This window comes from Mastomys coucha, unplaced genomic scaffold, assembly GCF_008632895.1.
Source record: "Mastomys coucha isolate ucsf_1 unplaced genomic scaffold, UCSF_Mcou_1 pScaffold20, whole genome shotgun sequence".
NCBI lineage: Eukaryota > Metazoa > Chordata > Mammalia > Rodentia > Muridae > Mastomys > Mastomys coucha.
Window position 1 is genome coordinate 31178368 of NW_022196903.1, and position 21621 is coordinate 31199988.

The window sequence follows — 21621 nt, forward strand, 5'->3', positions numbered from 1 at the left end:
TTTTTGGTTTTTCAAGACAGGGTTTCTCTGTATAGCCCTGGCTGTCCTGGAACTCGCTCTAGACCAGGCTGGCCTCAAACTCAGAAATTGACCTGTCTCTGTCTCCCAAGTGCTGGGACTAAAGGTGTGTGCCACCACCACCCGGCTAAATACAACCTATTAACTCTACTACATAGGTACATATATGTTTAGGGATGACCTCTTGGATAAACTGTTGGAGGGAGGAGCTGGTTCCTTCAGAAAATTGAGAATTCTCTCAGTGGTCATTGACTGACTGTAACTCTTCATCTAAGAGAGGAGTTTTGAGATTTCACCTATCCATAGTGTCTCAGTGTTGTTGTCACTGTGTAGGTCTTTTTTAGACTTCTGCATTGCTGAGATTTCATGGGTCCCTCTTGCTGTTATGTATTTTACAGTAGACATCCCTATCCTCTGACTTTTGTGATAGTCCTGCATCTTCTTTTGTGATGTGTCCTGAGCCTTGGGTTCAGTTGCATTTCATATATATCCACTGGGTCTGGGAATCCCATACTATTTGTGGATTCCTGTGATGGTCTCCATCTGCTGCAAAAAGAAGTTTCTTTGATCAAGGGTGGGTGCTACACTTACTTGTGGGAATAAGGATGAGTATTTAGAATGCAGTTAGGAGTTATGCTAGGTTAGCAGCATGGGTGGCAGTGGCAGGCTCTTCTGTAGGATTCTCACTTGAGAAGTCTTCAGGAAACAAGCACTGTGTTTATACTTTCTCTTTGTATTGTAATCTCGATGTAGAACTCTGAAGGAGACACACAGCGCATGGGCAGACTGCTACTCGTAAGGGTAGGAGAAACAATGCAGTCTGGTTTTTTCCTGTGAGTAGTTTTTATTCACTTTACATCCTGATCACAGCCTCTCTCCCTCCTCTCTTCCAAGTGCCATCCTTACAAATCCCAGAATCTTCCTAGATTACTCCTTTTCCATTAGCTCCCACTCCATTTTATGTTAAGCATCAACATCTCAGACTTGGAGATAATACATTTAGACATACCTGTGATGAGGAGGAATAATGGCTGGAACATGAATCCAAACTATTAGCTGAGTAAATTTCTGGCTTCCCCTAGAAACTGGGCTCTGCCTGCTTATCTTATGAAAAAGGAAAAGGGAAATGTTAACATTTGATCTTGACTCCTTGCTCAGCTGTGCACAGGACTCTGAGATGGTGGTAAATTATTCCTTTATTGCCATAAACTTCAGGTAACCAGCCACCTTTCTATTGTAGAAAGAAGAGTGAAAAATATATGTGTGAATTATAAGTTGTAGTTTCTTCTTCACCATAGGAAAGGTAGATAATATACTAAAGGAAAAGGATAGTTCCTCCTTACCAACAATTCACACCTTTTGATTGATTAATATTGCTCAAACCTCCCTCCTATTAAACCAACTAAGGAACATTTTTATGCTTAAAGCTGGTACGCCCAGCATTGAGAGCACTGTGACAGAAGGCCTTCAGACTAGGATCCACAGTGGGACTCTGTAGGGAGAGAGAATGCCCCTGTGTGACTGCATTCTTGATATGAGTCAAGCCTTAGCCAAGAGGTCTCAAGGCTAAAGGAATGACTTGGTCTCATTCATGCCTGAGATTGGGATGTTTGCTGAAGCAGATGTTTGTGTAACAGCTGACCTTTAACAAGAGAACAGTGGATGCAGCCTCTCTGACCATGGTTTCCTCAGTCCAGAAGTGTGCAGGATCACATGCACCTCTGCAGGGATCCCTGCAAAGATTAGCTGACTGAGCCTTTCCTTTCTCACAACATAATAAATGCACTGAGTATTCAGGAGATTTCCCCAAATCTGCCCAAACACGAAGCCCACTGATTCCAGCTGTTTCACTTCTACTTTAGATTACCTTTTTATAACTCCCATGGCTTCCAGGCAGGTCATTGGTTTTAACTGCATGAGCCTTGGCAAGACTTTGTTCTAGAAAAGAGGTTGGGGATGTGTTGAAGCCACCATGATTACCAGGGCTTTAGCAATCTCACTTTAGCAATAGTCTTCTTCAGTCTGTTTTCATATTAGAAGTTTTATATTTAGGTACTTAATGTTCTGCAACAACACTGGTCTAAGCTTTTTGTGTCTACATCTGCCTCAGGCCTCCACATCCACATGCACACACATTTATACATGTGTATACCCACATAGGTGGCTATACATACACACTTGGATGCAAAACATGCACATACACATGTGAAAGAATAGAGGTCCATTCTTCAATTCTTTCTGACTATTATATGAATAATCCCAGAGCCCCTGTTAAGGACCCACAGGATGCTGTAGCCTATTGTTTCATCTACATTTTCTTCATTTGGTGCCACTTCTTTTTACACGCACACAAACACACACACACACACACACACACACACACACACACACACACACTAAATTGCTATAGTTACACTGAGCTCTTGCCGTTATTCAGAAGGACTGAGTTTATTTGGGAAACCATGTCACCTGAGAGTTGGGGGCAATTCATTTCTCCACTGACTTCTGTTCTCACTAATTCTTCAGGTTTAAAGTGCATGTGCCCCCTTTCTTGGAAACAGCCACCAAATTACCTGTATAGTTAATGTAGGGGACATTAACATGATATTCAGATTAGCTTGTTCTTGGAATATTTTATTTCTCCCAGTCGGATTGCTGTCCTACAACAATTAAGAGCAAACATTATAGTTCAAGAGAGTCTTTCAAGGCAAAACTTGGATTCATCTTTGCTATTTGTACACAGTTATTGGATGGCAAAGTGGTAGGATTATTACTTGACATACAGTCCTTTGGAAACAGAAGCTCCCAATACAATAAGGTGAAGTGGTGGACAATCAAGGAAGACACTATACATCTGCCTCAGGCCTCCACATCCACATGCACATGCATTTATACATGTATATACCCACACAGGTGGCTATATATACACACTTGGATGCAAAACATGCACATATACATGTGAAAGAATAGAGGTCCATTTCTAGGCTTCTACATAGTAGATACAAATCATATAATGATGAACAGTGAATAATATTCTTATCTTTAAACATTGTTGATTTCCCCCAACCTATTTCTCTTTGCCTAGCTACAAGTAGCTTATAGCTTTTTTTTTTTTCTTTTCTGCCTGACTTTTTCTCTTTGGCCTACACATATACTCATGTCACCAATCACAAATCCTTTGCTTCAACTAGTTACTCTTCAGGTTACTCTATGACAATTCTTTACCCTGTGCCCATTGATAGTACAAAGGACATCAATTTCCTTCCTACATCTAGAATTCATTCAGTTCTCAGCCAAGAACAATCTGACCCCACAGTTAGCTTGTTATTCCAGCTGATTCAGTGGTCATCAGCAAATGCCCTGCAGCCAGGGAGAGGCAACAGGGAACATGAAGCTCAGAATAATGAGAGAGAATTTCAACCCAGCCGTTTTTCTTAAACCAGGAGTGCAAGGATGATTCTCTAAGAAACACTGGTCCAATGAGACAGCAAGCAGAAAACGGAGCATCTGGCAAGCAAGCAAATGCAGATGACTTGGTTTCCCATGTTCTCACTTGGGTGTCTGCTTTCCACCTCCCAAAGTATCTCAATGATCTCCCACAAGAGGCCTGAGCTGATGGGACCTGAGCCCCTTCACTGTTACAGAAAACATTCATATAGGAACTCACATGGCTAAACCCAACAAAAAGAAGCCTCTTTCCCAAATAGGGAATGTCTCTTCATCCAGTGGGGACATGGCTGTCATCTGTCTCCCAACTACTTTAGGGTGTATGGTGAAATAGGGAAGCATCTGCTCTGGAGTACTTGACCACTGAGGCCAGCTGTGCTTAAAATAAGCTCTCTTCCCTGTAGGATAGCAAAACTGACCTCCAAGCTTACACGTATTCAGTTGCTTATCTACTTAGAAGTACTAAGAAATGTTGGTGCCCATGGGACATACATAGTACATCGTATAGTGTTAGGCTTTTAAGAATCAGATTCAGTAATTGTTGTGATCTGTCTTGGTGAAAACACATCCTTACAGGGTGATTGCATATTACCTGGGCCACAGGTGACTAGGGAAACATTCCCAATGAGCTGCATCAACTTTGGAGTGACAAGGTCATTGATATTAGTAATATGCCTCATATCTGGCACATCTGGGCAGTTGCATCTACATGCTGTCCTATCCATGGGCTTTCCAATCTGCTACAGATCATAAAGGAAAGAGCTATTTGAAAATCCAGGAATAGTGGCTTATCCCCAGGCTAAAAACAAGCACAGGTAAGGCCGTGAGGAGTCATGAGATAGAGATTTAGCTGAGGTTTCAAATGCAGCAGTAACACTTGCAGGGAGAGACGATCCTGACAGCCATGAATGGTTATTTTATGGCATCTGCTCTTCTAGATTACAGATCTGTATGAAAACACAGAAGGTTATGACCTCTGATGACACAGTACAAACTTAAGAGAGATAGAGGAATAAGCCTAACAAGATATGTAAGTAGAGCTGGGTCTTGGTCCTTCTTCCAAGATCTACCTCCTCAGTCCCACCCCAGGGATGTTGGAGGCTTATATAAAACCTTATTATATTTTTATGCTTTTGAAGCTGTTTCTGGCTCTTTTATCTGGACTGCCTTGCTGTTCTTTTGTTAGACTGTATAATGGATTTGGACTTTCCTGAGTTTCTTAAATCCAGCTCTGGTGAGAAGACAAGGTGGTTGGATGAAGTCATTATGACCCCTGCTGCTGGCTTCTATTACATTTGACCAGGGCATTACTGAGAAATAACTGTGGTCCTCAGCCTTGTCATGCAATGGAAACAATAATGCTTTCCAGGAGTAGAAAAATGTGTTTTCATATGAAAGAATTAATGCTGCAGGGATCTTATGCAACCTGATTTCTTGGTTTAACAATCTTATCTGACTTAAGAAATTAAAAACAAAGTCGCAGACACTTAAGACTTTACTATGGACTGTCAAAGGTATTCAGAGAAGTGTTGACTGTTGTTTTTAAGACAGCAAATATCCATAAAGGTGACCTAACAACCGTTCACTTGGTATGTAGTCTTGCAACAGAATTTCACCCATAATCCTCCACAAGAGCATTCAGATAAGGTTTGCCTTCCCTCGGCAAACCATCGAGGGTGTGTGGACTGTCTTCCATTTCAAGGGCTGATTTAGCATCACCTCTTTCATTGTATGAATTACTTGTTGGAGTCTAAACCTTGCATTAAATATTCTCAGTTTGAAATCTTTAAATATATACAAATGGGAAGATCATATATTAAACTACTGTGTATATATACATATACATTTTAATATCAACATTTATCAACAGTCTGACATTCTTGTTTTTTGTACACTGCCCACACTTTATCCTGACAGTTATCTTTAAAAATTCCAGATGAATATTTATGATTTTTAAAAGAGGCTTCACCAAAGACAGGATTTAAATTGCTTTGCATGCCATCTAAACACCACCAACCAAAGATAGATGGGTTGGAGGATCAAAAAATTCACATCTTTCTTCAGACTACATGGGCTCAGAATACTGTCCCTAGCCTATTATGGAAAATCATTGGTCTCAGGGGCTCCACCTCAATGACAAGTGCTTCAGTGCCTGCTTCTATTCCTTGGACATTAAAGGCAGCATATTCCTGGGTTGGTTCTACTGTATCCAGGATACAGACAAGTGGCAAAGTTAAAATGAGGCCCCTGAAACAAGACTTTAAGAATATCACAAGGCCTAAGACACAAAGCCAAATGACCTATGTACTATATGCGCTAATTAGAATCAGCGCTATAACTGTTGTCTATGAAGAAACCTAATGCTGATTGGTCCCTGAAAGTTTGAATATGTACTGTACCCTGAAAGTTTACATTGAAGGTATTTTTCACAAACCACCATCAATACAGCACATTCACAATCTAGCTACTAAACTATCTGTAATTGGTTTTGCAATTGTAATTGTGATTGATAACTTTCTGTTGTTGTGATAAAATACCCTGACTAAAGAAAGTAAAGGAAGGGTTTATTTTTGCTTAAACGAATAGAGTCCACAAGGATGGAGAAAACATGGAAGCAAGAATGGGAGACCAGCCTGGCAGTCAGGACTCAGACACAATATTTCAACAGCACATGAGGAGAGAGGCAGAACAGGAATTGAGGCCAAGTTATGTAACTATCCTCAAATTCCACCCCATACCCAGTGATGGACTTCTTTTCAAGGTATCAGTCACCTCATAAGGGTTCCAGGAATAGTAACCACATATTCAAATAGATAGAGGGCATTTCCCATTCAAAACAAGTCTATCCTTAAGTCATATTATCTCAATGAAAAGGTCAAGATTTCCTAGCCATTTTTGCATGTGTTAAATTAAAAGAGTTCTGTTGGAAAATCATATAGGAATGAAGTTCCTCCTGAATTTCACAATAATCATGGTCAGGCAAATGCTTTATTTCATATACAAAATTCTATAGAGTTGAATTCTAATGTAATTTCCTAGTGTCATTTCTAGATTGGAATGTATCCCTTTAAAACATGACTGGCTATATTGTGAGCAAAGAATGATGGAATTTGGAATTTTGAGATAACTGGGTTAGGATAAGGATATGTAGGTAAGAAACATACTAGGAAATTATTCTTTTAATGGCTGAGCCACCCAGATTCTGGGATTTTGTTGTTAGTCTGAACTCACTAACTTGATGTTTTTTTGCTCAATGAGATGGAGATTGTCTAATGAGATGATGAATATTTGCTTTTGGTCAAATTGCTCCCTCTTTAGTGAATGAATACCAACCTTAGTTTGTTTCTACACATCTACTATTTTTTCTGAGCCTGATTCAAGTGTTATGCCATCTGTGTTCTTATATAAGTTTATATTCATCTTTTTTCACACATTCCTCTCTGTATTATAGTCACCGTCATGACAGGTTTCAACAATCATGTGTCAGGAACTGAACTGTGTGAGGCTGAGTTCTGGAAAAGAAGCAGCAGCAAGTTAAAGGACTCTGCTTCTTTTCACCCAGAACCGTTTTTTCCTACTAACTACCAAAAATTATAATCACAGGGGTAAGGGGAGAGACACCATTACTTGTTTCCTAGGCCATTTGGAAAACATGCTAATGTTCTTTTATTGATGTGTACGGGTTATAAGAAGGGTGATGCTTCAGGTAGACAGGGAATGAGTACTACTCAGAACAGAATGCCCATAAGTATTACCAAGGCAAAACTGGAAGTCTTCAGTGTCGTCTACTATGCTGCTGGCATTGTTGTAAGCAAGTGATTAAGAGGAAGGATTGTTGCTAACAGAAGTGCTATGCATTTTGAACGTAGTGAGCATACTCAGGATCTGAGAAGGTGAAGAAAAATGTCAAGAAAATAGAGGAAGTCAAAGGGACAGATACATGGCTTTACTTGCTTTATCCAGAGAAACACACTTTATGAATCTAAGCTAATAGGAATGAGCCAGGTCTGCTGAAGCCTACTCATTGGCATCATACTAAAAGATATAAGACTTAGTCTATAATTTTTTTAATTTTCTTGTATTGAAAATAGTATTTTTCTCTTATATAATACACCCTGAGCACTGTTTCTCCTTCCTCCACTCATCCTACCACTTTCTACCTCCCCTCTTCCCCAAATCCATCCTTTCTCCATTTCCCTTCAGAAAAGACTCAGCCTCCAAGAGACTAGAAACAAACAAGACAAAACAAAATGCATTAAGAAAAGGTAAGCACTCTCATATAGAAGCTAGAAAAGGCAACCCAATTGGAGGAAAAGAGCCCCAAGAGCAGGTAACAGAGTCAGAGACACTTTGCATTCCCACTGTTTGAAGTCCCACAAAAATTAGCAAGCTAACACCTGTAACATACACGCAGAGGAACTGGTACAGATCCTTGTGGGCTGTGTGCTTGATGCTTCGGTTTTTCTTAAATTGAACTGTGAGATCGTCTCCCCCAAAGAAAATTTTAAAGCATGAAAAGAAAATTACGTACTACTAGGGAAAACATGAATTAGCTGATTAGCTACTCCATTGACCAGATTTTTCCCTAAGTAAGCCACTGCTCCAATAGTGATAGATAAAGGATACTGTGGGAAAGAAGGAAAGAGTGGTGTTCTTCACCACTGGCATTCCCATTGAAGGTCTTAGGAAGAAGTGGGAAGTGGTGCGGGCCATAGAGGATACCTAACAGGGCTAAGAAAGAGGGAGGATACGCAAAGTACCACACTTCTCTTTGTTGTAAAGTCCCAAGGTCTTGGAGCAGGTCTTGCTGCAATCACTAGAGGCCTCAAAGTCCTTCTGTGTCTGACATAAAGGAAATGTTCAAATAAATATGTATTGCTGAAAGAGTGTTTAAGGATAGAATAAATGTATTTGAAATTTTGGTAATTGAAAAAGAAAAAAAATGAAAAGGAGGTAATATTGGCTACTTTATCTGTCACTCAGGACACCTACCACTGTGAAAACCAGGTCTTCCAGGAGGCCACTTTTTAAAAAATTCAGGCATTCAGCCCAGGCATTTAGTGCTATTCTCCTGTATATAGAATCGTCTGAACACCTGTTGAGAGCTCTAGAGTCTAAGTGGGATAGCCTAATCTGTGGCTTTTCCTTGGCAAAGGGTAATAATAAGGTTCCTGGGCCATTCACAGTTCTTCCTTCGAGTCAGTGTAGAGGTTCACATTTATAGGGCTGTCAATGAAGGGCAAGTGTGCAAGCTTTTACCTTGTTAGCAACATGTTTCAACTGGTTCATCTGCTCAGGAGTGAATGAATGATTTTAGTAGCTTACCAAGATCATTAAAACAAACAAACAAATGAACAAAAACAAGCAAACAAGCAAGCAAACAAAGAATCCCAAACCAAACCAACAACAGCAGCAACAACAATGCAAAATACAACATAAAAGCTTATAGTTAGATTTCCTGGCCCAGAATTTAGTCTTTTGATTTTTTCATATACATAATGGAGAAATTAATTTATTCTTTCATAAAACTCATATTACTAAACAAGCCATTATCCCTGTAGTTTTCATGTCTTCATCTATTGTCCAACTATGATAATCCCACTTCTGTCCAAAACCCTTCACTGAAGGACTCTTATTGGGATACCCATTGTGTTATTCAATATAAATGATGCTTTAGAATTACCCTAACTATGCATGGGGAAGTTAAATGGATACTCAAAGTCATGGGTGATTGATGTCTTTATATAAAGTAGCACAGGGGCCATTTACATGTAACCAATGTAAATCCTCTAAGTTTACTTTGGCTCATCTCTAGATTACTTATGTTGAATTCGGTGAAAATGCTATTACAGTACTTGTGGGGCTGGTTGTTTGGGGAAAAGGTTTGTGAATGTTCAGGATAGATGAGATTACTTATCTCCCGTCCTACCCCTTTCCCTCTCTCCTTCCCCCTATGCCCCATTCATGGCTGTTCAAATCTAAGAATGTGATTTGGGGTCAGCTGACTCCTACTTGCAATGCCCTGCCCTTTGATCACTGTCCTTCCTAAAACTGGTTACTTTGTTTCTATTTTCCACAACCCTCCTCCAATTGTTTTGCATAGTAATTTTCTCTTGTGGTTTTCCTCCAGTTTTTAACTTTTAATATATTGCCTGAAAAATTTACCCCCCTTGTTACTTATGTAAATACAGATAAATCAAAACTATAATTTCACAATAAGGCGTAAGGTTTTTTGCCTCTCAACACTTAGGTACAACTCTACTTGAATACTTTAATACTTTAATGTTTCCCAAATCAACATTTTGTGATTTCTGTTCACTGAGTTGGTCAGATGTGAAGCTTGAAGCATTCTTATGCTCTGGCTTGACTTTAATATCTGTGGGGGTTGATTTCCAGTCTCAACCTGACTGAATTTGGAGCCACTTAGGAGACGTTTCTCTGGAATGTCTGAGAATATTTGCAAGGAAGGTTTAATTGAGGATAGACGTTCCAGCCCAAGAGTGGTAGTAACAAAACTTTGCCTGTGGTCCCAGACTGAAAGAAAAATGTGTGTGTGTGTGTGTGTGTGTGTGTGTGTTGCAGGGGTCTGGGGGGATGGCAAACAGGCATCTGGGCTACAGCATCTTCAGCTTCCTGATTGGAGATGCCATTTAACCAGACATAATACAACCAGCCACCAGATGCAATGTGACTAAGCTACCAGACATAATACAACCAGCTACTGGATGCAGTGGGACCCTGCACCAGATGCAATGTGACCAGTCACCAGAGACAACATGACAACATGACTGCCACAAGATGAAATGTGACCAGCCACTGTGCATTTCTACATCCTTGTTTCTCCAACCATGATGCTTGGTATCTCCCTCAAACCACAAGCTAGAACATGTATTTACTTCCTCCAGTTGCTTTTTGCAAGCAAAATAATGAAGTATCTCTGATCTTATTTAATTCCAAGTGTACCTTCTGACCTTAGTGGGGGCTTTACATTGCTTAGTCTGCTTAATTGGCAGGGCATATCAGTTTTACCTCTATGTTTTCTCTAAGCCATTCTCATATGAGCTGCATGAACTGGCTTTGTTTTGTTCTATGAAAACAGGTATAGTTGTGTGTTCCTCCCAGGATGTTTTCATGATCGTCCATGGTCTTCTGGCCAATAGAAAACCTCCTTGGATATAATCTAAAATTTCTTAAGCTCTCACCCTCACACATTAATTTAATCATCACTGGAGGGTCATAGGTTCCTGTACCACTTATAGATTATCTGGCTTCATGACCTTGTCAAAATCTATTCTAGAATGCATATTGATGTTGCTGTTCATCCTGCTAACCTTCACCAATTCTTCAGGTTTTAATTATCTGCCTCTTAACAGCTCTCTGCTACATATAGCTTAACTGTATTATCTATAGTTTTGTGTTTTCTTAGGATACTCTGGGCTTACTTGCTGTTAACAATAGGATATTGATAAATTATTTTATGATTGTGCCTTTCACCTTATTGCTTTGATATTAGCCGTCTTCTTTGATAATCTCTCCCCTCTTACACTCAGGATTGTATCTGACATGTAATATGTCTGTGAGTGAAAAGGTCTACTGCTGATAGTCAGTTCTGCCCTTTATGGAAACTGAGAAAATAAATCTCATAGTTTCCCACTTATCAAATAAGAATTATCACAATAGATCCCTCACAGGTATACAGTTATTAAACAAAATGTTGCACATGAACAGATTTTTGAAACTATATAATGCATTTTTTTCTGAAAAATTTCAAATCAAGAACTCAATCCTCAGCCAAAGTCCTCAGTCAACACAAGTGTGCTTACATTTCTCCAATATATTTGGGTTTCATAAAATTTGCATACCCTGAAGACAGACCCAGCCATCATTTTCACATTCTGGAAACATTAATAAAAACAGAAGGCTCTTAGCTGAGCCATTATGTTTGAGAAGAGAAATGCAAACAAAAGTATGATACATTAATCTTCTGATACTAATGCCCGAGTAATGAAAACACACACACACACACACACACACACACACACACACACTCTGGCTGCTATATTCCCAAAAATAAGTAGAATCTCAACCCTAAAGAACAGCTTTTAACAGCTTCCTTGGGTACATTCATCTGTTTTTTTTTTTTTCAGGCTACACAGCTCTTAAAGTAGAAAATGTGGGAAACCCTGTGCATTGGAGAGCATTTTCTTTTTTTTTTTGGAGAGCATTTTCTGCAGTATGACTCAGTCTTTGGCTACTGCTCACTCTGTTTCTTTAGCTTATGGAGCCACTAGGAGGGCAATATAAAGTTCCAGGAAGCCAGTGTCCTCACCTCTGAATTATTGCTTAAATAAATAACAGAGGAGTTAAATGCTCATCCTCCAACTGCTGTTATGTTCAGAAAACGAGTAAGCACAGAACACTGTCACCTTTAGCACTGCATCTTTGTGAGACTGCTATTGTCGAGGTAAAAACATCTCCTTCCCTTATTGATTAAAACAGGTTTCTTATTGTTGGAGGCAGAGAGTTGTAGCTGGGAACATCAGATACTTTTCTAACCTCTTTGGTCACATGGGATTTGTCCCAGCCCATCTGAAAGTAGCAGCTTTAGAGTCTTATTTTTAAGAGCCAATCAGTTGGCATCTCTGGTGTAATTAGGAAGAAAATGCCATTGACTTTCACTAACTTTATTCTTTTTTGATGAGACTTCAAAAAGAAAAAGAAAGCATTCAATAAAAGAGGCACATGTGGAACATGGACATTCATATTTTTAAAATGCCTATACAAAATTTGACCTACTGGGTGTATAATAAAGGGTACTTAGATGTACTTTCCTAAGAAACCTTTAAAAACATGTGTTTAGTACATATATAATTTTCAAACATGCATAAAATATTTCAAACGATGGAAAGAAGTATTGTAGAGCTATGTCTTGTGATCCATTTGTGTGTCTATGCATCTAGGTATAACTTGAGTTCTCAGTCAAGTTCAGAGGGCAGACTGTCTCAGTGTTCATAAATGTCCTTGATTATTGGAGGTTTTGCTCAATATGCTAGAAAGGATATCCATCAAACTTGATTGCACTAATTCTCCTTTGTTGACTTATAAATAACTGTATGGCCAATCCTTCTATAAAATCATTACTTTATATTTACTTTTTTGCTTTGGAAACAGCATAACAGTGAGTAGTCCAGTCTGTCCTTGAAACTTGGGTCCTCCTCAGCCTCCTGTCTGCTGACATTGCAGTAATATTCCACTTTTAGTGGCTTCTAAGGGTACTTGGCAATAATATTTGCAGTGGGAAAGCCTTATCATATGCCACACATAGAAGGCTAGTAGGAAAGGAAAGTGACAGACATTTCCAATTCAGGAGCAATGCTGGATCATTGCTCCCCCTCCAGTGAGAATGCAGCATTAAGCAGCCTGTAATGCCATCATCCAGAAATGTTCTCCCCAATTCAACCATACAGCCTGAAATCATTGCATGCAAAGAACTTTTTCTCCATTGGATGCACTATTGTTCAATGCTCTGGTCATTTAACTCTTAGAGGGATGGAGTCTATCTGAGTTCTGCACCTGCCTCTAGCAGGAAACCATGCCATTGTTACTACCGCTAAAGACATGAATGTGCCCTTGCATAGTAGGTCTAGTCCAAGTCTACCTCAACAAGACCACACCACTCTTCAGAACCCCACAGTGCATGCCTTTTAGAGACTAAAGATTGTGATGGTGCAGACATGCAGACAGCAGTGTCATGGTCATTAAGAAACACCTAGGCTTTGTTTTTTCCTGGTGCTCCTTATATATTCTAGTTGAAACTTTATTTGTATATAACGTGTTCTTTGAGGGTCATTCATACACATTTTCACAAAATAAACATTTAGCTTGTCAATACTCAGATCAAGAGTTGGAGTATTATGAACATCTCAGGAGTCTTGTATATTCCCTCCATTCCTAGTCTCACATCAGGTTAGGTACCACCCTAATTTATCAAGCCACAGGGGAATATCAACTCAGAAAAGTATCAACTTGCCCACTGAAACCACACATATATTTAAATAGGCTTCATAAAATGAAAGAAAATAACATAACCTATCAAGAATTTTAGTGTTTATTGAGTACTAATACCAACTGTTATTAAGTATACATACTGCTATTTACTGAGTGATACTATTCTTTAATAAGAATCTTTGTGGAATAGAATATTGTGTTATATGGTTTACAGCAAATAAAATTCATGAACTTTAAAAGTTGATTCTTAGGAATTTTCATATTCATGTCTATTGACACACTGGTTAGTTTTTGTCATCTTGACACATTCAAAGGCCACCTGGAAAGAGAGAGCCAGTTGAAAAAAATGTGTTCATCAGGTTGGACTGTAGAAATATCTTCAGGACACTTTCTTGATTAATGATGTGGAAGATCCGGTCCATTTCGGGTGGTGTCTGGACAGATGATCTCAGGCTATATAAGAAAGCCAGTGAACAAGGCAGTGAGTAGTGGTCTCCATGGTCTCTGCTTCAGTCCCTGCCTCCAGGTTTCTCCCCTGAACTCCTGTCCTGGCTTCTCTCAATGATAGACTATAAAAAGGATATGCAAACCAAGTAAAATCCCTCACCCCAGAAATTGGTTTTACTCTGCCTTTATTGCAGCAGTGGAAAGCAAATTAAAACACACAGCACAGTCAACATGTGGACACTTTCTATTACACCAATATTCCCGTGTTGCCATTTGTCATCAGCCAGCCCCCCACATCAAAGATATGGAGCACCAATATTCTCTTTTTATTATTGTCATTTTGTCTACTTTAGCATTTGATATCACTACATCAGATAATATAATCGTTTGTGCCCATCTTTTATTTAATGCAGTGTGTATGCGATGATGTATATCATCAAAAACTGCATTAATTTTTGTCCCTTTATTATTGCTGAGTTTTCTACTGTGTAGTACTGCTACAGTCACTTTAAACAGTCAGTATTTAATGGACCTGAATCATGTTCACTTTTTTTGTTATAATTTTTCAAGTGCTTGGGGATAGACTTAGGAATATAAAATTTAAAAATAAATGTTTCATTTCTTTTTATTTTTACTCTTGCATATGTGACTATTTCTGACTTTTAATATAATTTAGATAATCTACTTTTAATATAATAGGAGATATGTTATATATAATAATTGATATGGTGATATTTTAAAGTAATATCTGTTCTTTTGTTTTCTATTTAGTCAATCAGTTAATCTGTCTTTTGCTCCCCTCTCTTATCCATTTTGAGATTTCTTTTGAATTGAGAATTTTTTGACTCTGTTTTGCTTCAGTATTTATTATATAAACATCTTTGTTTCATTGTATTGATTGGTTGCTTCTGGGCTCACGTGTAGCAGATATTCTCTGTAACAAAGACAGTAGCTTTCATCTGGGTGGATCTCTTCCTTCTCTTCCTACTGCTCAGAATTGCCTTTCTCGAAACAAGCACAAATCCAGACATTGTGTAAGCTAATAGGTTTGATTGAATCTGGGCAGGAGGTCAGGTTTGATCGAATCTGGGCAGGAGGTCAGATTTTGATGAGGGTTGTAGTTTGCCAAAACCTTCTCTAGAGTGTAAATTGTATCTTTTTCATATTTTTGTGATTTACACATAATATACCATTTCTCATCAAGTTCACACAGTAGTGAAATTTACGCCTTCCATCCATCATGCTACGGTTATTCTAGTGTTGTTATTACCTGTGTTATGAAAGTCACAGGCCTTGATCTGTATTTCCAACACCCAGTGATCGCTTGTATGGTGAGACAATTTAAAATCATCAATCCATGTATTTTTCATTTGGTTTGTTTGCTTTTGACTCATTGAAGAGTGAAATTTGTTTCTTATGTCATTTTCTTTTTGCCTAAAAGAGTTCCTGTAGCGTTTCCTTTAGTACCGACCTGCTTTGCTTTAATTTCCCATGGATTCTGTTGATCCTATATCTGTGGCTTTCTACCAGCTTTTACGGGATATTTTCACTGGGCAGAACGATCTAGGCTAATATTTCTTCCTTTCTGCTTCCCTATGCATTCATTATTTCTGCTGGCATTTTCTGTGTGTGTCTTTTTCTGTGTCCTTTAAAAAAAAAAAAAACGAGCATCCCCGCCCCCATGCCCAGCAATGGGCAGAGACGCCTTGTTGTTGATGGTGTTCTTCTATGAGTCAGGGGCAGAGCAGAGGGCAGTCCTTTGTTCACCCTAGCTTGATGACTGGCTTTGGTGGCCAAAGTTGTCTTATGCCTAGGGCTCATAAAAAATCAAATCAAATCAAACTAAACCCAGACAGTGTGTGGGAGAAGGATGACAAAGACCTCTGGCCTACCATGCCACCTCCAGACCTGCCCTCCAGTGCAAGGTACAGGTGGGCCATAGATACCCACTTGCCTGCACACCATGCAGTATAGATGGAGGAGGATATTTCTCAGGGCCCAGCCAGCTGTGTGGCCAGCCTAGAGTGGGAGCTACCACAATGTGCAAGTATGTTGTGACCATAGGAGAGAGAAAGAGTAGTGAAGCAGCTTGAGCATTATGAAGAAAGGTGGAAGTAGAGACTCGAGGATAGAGAGGAGACCTAGCTCTCTCACACTCTTGCCCTTGGGCTGGTTTACACTTCCACTGCACACCAGCATAGTTCTACTGTGCTGCACAGGTGAGGAGGCACAGGGTCTGCTCTTTTGAGTGCTGCAGCTGGTGAGGGGCAGGGTCAGCTCACATGCTGTCAAGATCTTGGAACCTGGTCTCTTGACTGCCACTAGTAGTGAGGGGTAAGAAGGGGAAGGCATCATCCCAACACACACGCTACTCCAGAGAAGACAAATGTTTAGGCCAGCTCTCCTAAGAGAGCTGGCTTACCTGGCCTGGCCTCCAGGGTGAGCTGGAGTAGGTGCTGCAGAGATGCCCTTCCCTCCTTCCCAGACACCTGCAGTATCCTGGAGAGCTGGCCCTGGGATCATGACAGCAGGAGATCTATCCCTGCCCACTCACCGGCTGTAGCACAAGGGAGAGTGGGTTCTGTATCTTTCCTGACCCTAATGGCAAAGGCACAGATAAGCCAGCACCAAAGGTATGAGAAAGAACTGCCCCATCCCCTCACAGTCTTCAGCTCTTGGAAGGATAGGCCCTGACCTTTAGCTCTGGAGGTGTGGGTGCAAGTGAGCCAGCCTCAAGGGCATGGGAGCAGGAGAGTTGAACCTGCCTACTGCTGATGGCATCGCTGGGTAACCTAACCAGAGCCGTTTTGGAGAGCTCCCATGATGGTGTGGGTAAAGGAGAGCTGGCAGGCTGAACTCCATCCAGACTGAGATCCAGGGCTCTGAAGAGGACCACTCCCCAAAATCTATATTACCTTCAAAAGGTTGGGATGTGTGAAAGGGCCAGTCTTGATCTTGCAATGCTGCAGGATATCCCTGATACAGGGTCACAAAAGGATAACCTCGAGAAGTCCTGATGAGGATGTAATGTTGACGGTATCACAGAAGTCAGAGATTTCCAATGAGAACAATGATTCAATACAGTGGATATTTGCAAGTGAAGGGATATATCGTGGGGCACACTGTAACATACTACAGATTCCGCAGTGAGATGTTTCCTATGCTTTGTGTGTGTGTGTGGGGGGGGGATAAGCTGGACTGATGTGCATGATGTGAAACTCACAAAGATTAATAAAAATTAAAAAAAAGAACCAAAACCAAAACCAAAGCGTTCTTCCCTTTATAGAAATCTGGTTATGATTTTTCCTTGACTTAAAATGTTTATTGTTTTGGGGTTATATCATTATTTTTCCGAGGAAGTCTATTTCTATTCACTGCATGTGAACTGGGCAGTCACAGATGAAAGAAACAATCGGATGTAAGCCGAGGGGGTGAGCCATGGGTTTATTCTGGTTACTTATAGGCACTGAAGTAATTCAGGCAACTCCATCAGCAATGAGTCCACGTCAGTACAAGTGAAGACTCTTGCAGTCTTATCACAGGAGCCCCCTATGCAACATGCAGTCAGCTACAAGACCAGAGTGTTCTCCTTGACCATTGCTTATGATCTATCTAACCTTGAAGAGGAGCCTGGAGAGTCTGGTAGACTTCAGTATCCCAGTGGGAAGTGTAAGTTTCATGGGACATGGGCCTCCATTCTTCCTCTACAGAGAATGTCCCAGTCCCAAGGAAATGGCAAGGCTTCTGAGTTGTTTAAACTCTGGGTTCATCATTTTTGTCCAATCTGGACACTGTGTGGTTATTTTTGCAAATACTTTGTCATTGTTTATCTTGGTCCTCCAATTATGAACATGTTGATTTGCTTGTTACTATTCCAGAGTTCTTTTGGGGATGTGACTTTTTTTTTTTTCTATTTGTTGCATAACTCGTCTGGGATATACTTTCCTGGTCTTTTCATAAATATTTCCTGTTAATTCAAGCCATTTTCACCTTAAATATTCTATTTTCCACTTTTATGTCTTCAATTTATGGTACTTTTGAAGAAAATTCTTCTGATTGCCCTCTCGTAGTAACAATTTTGGTTTCTTTAAAAAAAAAACATAGAAATATAAGAATGTGTTTTTAATTTAATCCCAGGAGTAGGGATTTGAGGCTGCTCTAACAGGGACATGGTTTTTCTAGGCACAGATAGTTTCTGCAATTGTGTGAAATTTGGAATTCTGAGAACTTTCAGAGGGTATATAAATGCTAGGTTTGTGAGAGATGGAATTGCGGGTTGTTGGTCATTCTGGGGAGGTGGCTGCATTCTGCTAAAAAAAAAAAACAAGAAGGAGTGATTAGTTTCAGTGGTCTCTTTCTCCTTACCTTTATCCTTTCTCTCCTACTAGAGATAAGGTGTGAAAACAGGAGGATAAAAGGTGAAAAAAGAACCCACAAAGCAGAAAAGACCAGCTAACCCCTTCAATTTAATTATGTTTTACTTCATAACCTTTAGAACAGTTACAGTTTATCCTTTGATAAATTCTTCATATTCTTCATTTCTTTCAGCATTAATTCACTTTTTCCAGATTGATCTTTCTCCACATAGGGTTCTTTTTATTTGCTTCATGCTTGGTAATTTTTGATAGGGTGTTGGCTCTTGCGAATTTATTTTTAAATAATGAATACTCTTACAGAGACTTGGTGTTCTACATTTACTTTTACATCCTTTCTGTAGCAAACACTCCGAGCTGCCTGATGTTAGACCCAGTGCCTCTTTGTGGTACTTTTTCCTTTCTTAGGGAGTTTCATCCAAGGCAGAAATCTAAAGAAATTACTTGGTTTACTTACCTTGGACCTCTCCCACTTTACAAGATCATAATCTTTTTCTTTCCATTATCAAATTTCTGGAACAGTTCAGATAGCAGTCAACAGTGGTGAGATATTTTGGTGACTGGCTAGAAATGTGCATGGGGCAGTAACTTCAGTTTTATTTGTTGATATAGAAAACAGATAGCTTACAGCCCATTATGCCTTCATATATGCAAATTCCTTGAGTACAACCTTTAAAGCTTTTAATGACTCCAATGGATATACAGAGTTGAAAGGAGCCTTAAAGGAGTCTGGGTGCTTAAAAAAGGGCATAAAATTCAAGATTGCATGATACCTCTCAAAAATTTTCTTCCAGTGTTCAGTAACTAAAGACTCTCTCTACTTAAAATGCTGTGGTGGTGTTATCCAACTTCTGAATGTTAGCCTAATTTTTTCATATCCACATCCACCCACTTATTAGACTTGTACGGATTTTTATAGGCTGGGCACTTTCTTCACAATCTATTTCACAACCTTACAGTTATTCCAATGTTATCCCCCAAACATGAGCCTGGATAGGACAATGCTTTTCTGGAACATGAAAAACTATGAAATTGCAGATTTTGATTGGCTTTTATGTGGCTCAAAATGGCTATTGTCTCTAAGCACTTGAGAACAGTGTAGTAAGCAACTACTATAGACATGTGGAACTCAAGGCATACAGTGCATCTTAGATCTATTGTGCAGTACCAAGCAAAACCAAAATGAGTTCTCCATGGAAATTTCCCATAGCAGAATCACAATATTGGCAACATTGATTGTCACATTTTTATGAGGATACTTTAACTAAAATGCATTAGACATGGTCAAATATAAAACTAGACAATTTTCTTGAAGGGCTAGACAATTTATAAAGCTATAGAATAATGAACTCATAATTTTATTGGAAGGCTGCATATGTTAACCTTTCAAATATAACAAAGTTTTAGTGCCAGTGAGAAGTTGTATTTCAGTTAAATGATAGCTCAATTCCCCAAAGTTACAATGTACTGTACTAGGCATTAGTGAGCAAAATTCAGCCATATGTCTTCTTAGACTATAAAAGTTCCATTATGGGTTTCAAAGTTTCTACCCAAATACAATTGGTTTTAGTTAATTTTCTTCTGCTTAACTTTAAATAAATGTTTGCTGTGTGTCCTTTCAATATAGATAGAAGTAAATCACAATATTTGGATGATGACATTAGTGGATTTACTATTTATTCAATTTTCATAAGACTACATTTATATAAATTTGCTTGTAGTTAGAGTTCTGTAACTACTGTGCTAAAATTTTGCTTTTAAGGTGGTTATCAGTATTAAAAATCAGCTCCTGTGAAATGAGAAAAAGCCATCTGTACTGACACATTTGGATAAGTAGATCACCAAATTAAACTTTACCAAGTGGAGTCTTCACGGAAAAAGTGAAATTATTAATTCCTAAAAGACTGTTGTTTAAGGACTAGCTCACTGATCTTATGAATCAATTGGGAGATATTCACCATTTTCAAAACATTGAGTCTTCATATCCATACATATGGCATGTATTTTCATTTATTAGTGATATTTTCATTTTTCTTTATCATGCTTTGCAGTTTGCACTGTATTGTCTTTTATAAAAAGTTAACAAAAAATACTCATAGATAAATATTGTTTGATTGAAATGTTGTTTTCATTTATTTTGAAATAGGTTTAGACTTAAGGACAAGTTACTATAATGATACAAATATTTCATATATGCTTTCCTTTCCTTTCTATGGTATTTGTATCTTGAATTATCATAGTAAAATAACCAAAATAAAGAAACTAAAGTCAACACATTAATCTGAACTGAGCAATGAATACTGTCTTTTTTTATACCATCTTTTCACTAGTTCCTTTTCCTGTTCAGGGTCTAATGCAGTGTTCAATATTCCATTTATATCATCACTATGTGTCCTCACTATCATTTAATATTACAGTCATCAGGTTTTCATAAACATAGCTCTTAAAAAGTGACACACACACACACACACACACACACACACACACACAGAATATTATTTAAAGCTAGGCAGTGCTGGTGCATGCCTTTACCCAGTAGTTGGGAGGCAGAGACAGGCGGATTTCTGAGTTCGCAGCCAGCCTGGTCTACAGAGTGAGTTCCAAGACAGCTAGGGCTACACAGAGAAACCCTGTCTTGAAAAACCAAAAAGAAAAAAAAAGTGAGAGACAGTTATTTTGTTGCACCTTCCCATTGGGCAATATAGAGTTTTTGTCATGTCTTTTTCCTGTTGTGGTTAGAAGTTTGAGTCTTTGGTAATGAGTTGTACTGATAGAGAACACCACTGTATTTTATTTTAGTGATTTTTGCTTTTCATATCTTGGCTTAACTAACCAATTCTTAATTTTACTTTGAAAGTTAGTCTTTCTTCCTTTGAGATAATTGATTTTGGAGTATAGTTTCCAAATGATAGCTTTGGAAGGGATCCGTTGCAGGTATTCAGATACTCTACCTCTTCTCAGACCGTTGCCTACTAATGTGAGAATCTTTGTATGAGCATATGAACTCAGCAAAAAAGTACTATATCATGATCTCATAGTGATTTTCTGTTGTCTTAATTTCTTCTACATCTGTTAGGTAGAATTTTCTATAACAAAGAGCTTTATACTTAATAACTTATTTGCTTTCATTCTTATTTATATGATCATGATCTCATGTGTGCTTATATGACTAAAGAAAATACTTTAAACCCTATTAAAAATGGGGTACAGAGCTAAAAAGAATTCTCAACTGATGAACACCGAATGACTGAGAAGTACCCAAAGAAATGTTCAACATCCTTAGTCATCACGGAAATGCAAATCAAAACAACTCTGAGATTCCACCTCA

At 38.9% G+C, this 21621-nt stretch overlaps 1 long non-coding RNA gene across 1 annotated transcript in view; it reads left to right on the plus strand.

Moving 5' to 3' along the window:
* The first annotated feature begins 6587 nt into the window (after positions 1–6587).
* LOC116098729 overlaps positions 6588–21621 on the plus strand; it is a 25946-nt gene continuing 10912 nt past the window's right edge. Inside the window, exons 1-2 of the long non-coding RNA XR_004121927.1 lie at positions 6588–6616; positions 7669–7730. This is a non-coding gene — a long non-coding RNA (uncharacterized LOC116098729). The remainder of the gene's footprint in view (positions 6617–7668; positions 7731–21621) is intronic.